The following is a 2989-nucleotide window of genomic DNA, read 5'->3' on the forward strand; positions in this document are numbered from 1 at the left end:
ACATAATAATTTATAAGTATATACTAATACATAATTATATAAAATATAATAAATTTAAACTAAATTTTAGCATTTTTTATCAAAAAAAAAAGAAAAGAAAAAAATTGAAAAAATCCGGGCCGACCCGGTTGGGCCCGGACCCGGCCCGGGGTACCCGGGTCCAGGTCCGGGCTCCGGGTTTGCCCGGCCCGGGCCGGCCCGGATGGACAGGCCTAGGATGAAGTTTGGCATTTCCTTTAACTAGTGTACTGTCCGTGCAAAGCACGGCGATCATTTTTTTCCACGCTACAATAATCATGTTTTTAAATGCTGCAGCAAGCTTTTTTTGAATTACTACAGTATCCTGCGTTTTTTAAATTATTGTAGTATACCCGTGCTACGGTATTAATGATATAGTATTTTCAAAGAACGCTATACTTCACGCCTCTGTTACAATACTTTTTCTTTTAAAATGCTACAATATCCCATGTGCTATAATAATAATACCGTATTAAAATTTATTGTAGTATTTACTGTAGTATAAACAGTGAACTTTGATTTTCTCATTTGTATGGAGGAGTAGATATGCTATTAGAGGGAGGAATAACCTAAACCAATAGTCAAGATGGTACTTGTCACTTGACAAAGATTTTTTGATGATTGTTACCTCCACCTATCACTAAATATAGACAAAATATATGAATGTTTGCTTCGTATCCAAGACTTCCAAATATGTGACTTTAGAAACACTCCTTTCATTCTTCCACATCCACAACTACATATAAATTATTCAAAGAGATCCATCAAGCTGGAAATTGTAATTTTTTTTTTTAAAAAAAAGGTGCTTCATCCCCCAAAACTTCAAAAGTAATGTGAGGTGGGCCTACAACCCATCAAAGGTGTTGTTTATAATTAAATTTGGAGCTCTGCATTTATGCCAGCCGTATCCTGTCATTAAAAGAGAGGATCGAATCACATGCACTAGCCCGAGAAAAATGGGACTCTGGCTTGATCAAGCAATTAAAACTAAGATTTTACTTTCCATTTTCCTTTTTTCTAAAGTAAATGTTTAGAAATCAAAAAGTAAATGGAATGTAAAAGGTTAAGATAAAATAACTTTACACTCACCATACTCCCGTGTATTGCAATCATTCCTAATTTGCACTAAAAAAAATCACAACAACCAATTGGATAATCAATGGTTGTGGTCCCTCCGTACTACCTTTTAGATGGTGAAGAGGATCCGAATCCTTTCATAACTACTCTGTAGTTGATCGAACGCTAATAAAAATAGAAATTTGACCGTAACATTTGCTAACACAGTACTATATTTTCTGCCAACAGCCACCAAAGGTAGCTCCTTTGCTACATTTGAAGCTCTCAACAGGATACGTGTGAATTGAGAGAGTAGTAACATAGCATCTAACAACAATACAAACTCATTGATTACATCGTTACAAGATTCTTTACATTGGTGTCTTATGTTCACTAAAGTTATAATTAAATGACTCGTATGAAAATGTCATGCACACGAGTGGGCGGCACAAAGCTTCTGGTACTTTCATTCCGTAATAGCAAAGTAATAAAAAATTAAACAGAACATGAAGTAATTAAGTAGTTAGTTTAGATGGAGATTAGGATTATAATATGTTGTTTTGTATTTATGTTTGGGGCTAGAGTTCAACTAGTTCGGCTACACGTGCTTGCATTTTGTCGGCAGCAGCCGTGTTATCAAATCATTCCTAGATTACCAAGAAAAAGGGGATAATTAAAAAAAATGTCTGATGTCAACCAGCGAATGGTTTAAAGAATATTCTGATAGGATTTAGGATATTTTATTGGGATTTGGATCCTCTCCACTACAAAAAAGTAGTGGAGAGACCACTGCTTTTAATATCAATCGTTGATTATTTAGTAGACGATTATGATACAATCTAAATCTAACATTTACCATACCCCCGTGTATTGCACTCATTCCTAACTTGCACTAAAAGATAAAATCACAATCATTAACTAGATAATCAATGACCGTGATTATGTAGTGATCCCTTTGATTTTACAATTGTTGTATAATCCTCGGTCCTCATCATAATTTGGGAGTTTTAGTGTGATGTTTGGGTCATCTAATTTAAGATGCTATCGTAGCAATCCGGGCTTAAATCCTACCGTCTATGAATTTAAAACGAAATTTTAAAAAATTGATACAAGTGGGTCCAAGTTTTGACCAACAAGGACATTTTAGAATATAAACGCAATGGTTAGAGACTTTAAGATACTTTAACATAAACATTTATGAGTTTCTCCTTTCTCCTTGGGAAGAAAAAGGGTCTTATTTCCGGTTGGTCTTTCTCAAAATAGATCCCTCACAGATGTGATAAGTGATAATATATACAACTTAAGGAATAAAAAAAGAGATTAATGGGTGACAAGGAGATAATTTTCCTCCTTGACAATGATGTGACACAATTTCCACCATGTGAAGGAGAGAGAATAAAGTAGGAGAGGGAATTTCACATGGTTGGGATTGTATCATATCATTGTCAAGGATACACATTAATCTCTAAAAAAATATAGATTAGAGGGTTATTTTTGATTTACCATGGATTAAAACATACATTAATGAGTCTACGGACCGAGAAAAGTCTAGTGCACAGCCAGAGCAAGAGGCAGTTAGAGAATTATTTTCCTTCCATTAGACCCCCCCCCCCCTCCCCCCCCCCCGCCGCCCTTCGGGTGGAAAACAAGGGAAGGTACACACTAGAGAACAAAAGGACATTAAGCCGTACCACTTCAGTTTGCGTCCATTGCATATAATAAGTCCTCTAAACTTACTTACTCCATGATGATCTGCTGTTGAAATCTCACAATATTTCATCCTCATCCTAAGTGAGGAAGGTGATGCAAGAATGAGACAATCTAGGCTGTTTAAAACCATACCTACTGTTTTCTTGTCCATTTATTATTTGGAACAAATCAGACTTATGTAACAGTCAATTGCAAAGTTAAAAAA

The sequence above is a fragment of the Asparagus officinalis genome, chromosome 9 (assembly GCF_001876935.1).
Source record: "Asparagus officinalis chromosome 9, Aspof.V1, whole genome shotgun sequence".
Taxonomy (NCBI): Eukaryota; Viridiplantae; Streptophyta; class Magnoliopsida; order Asparagales; family Asparagaceae; genus Asparagus; species Asparagus officinalis.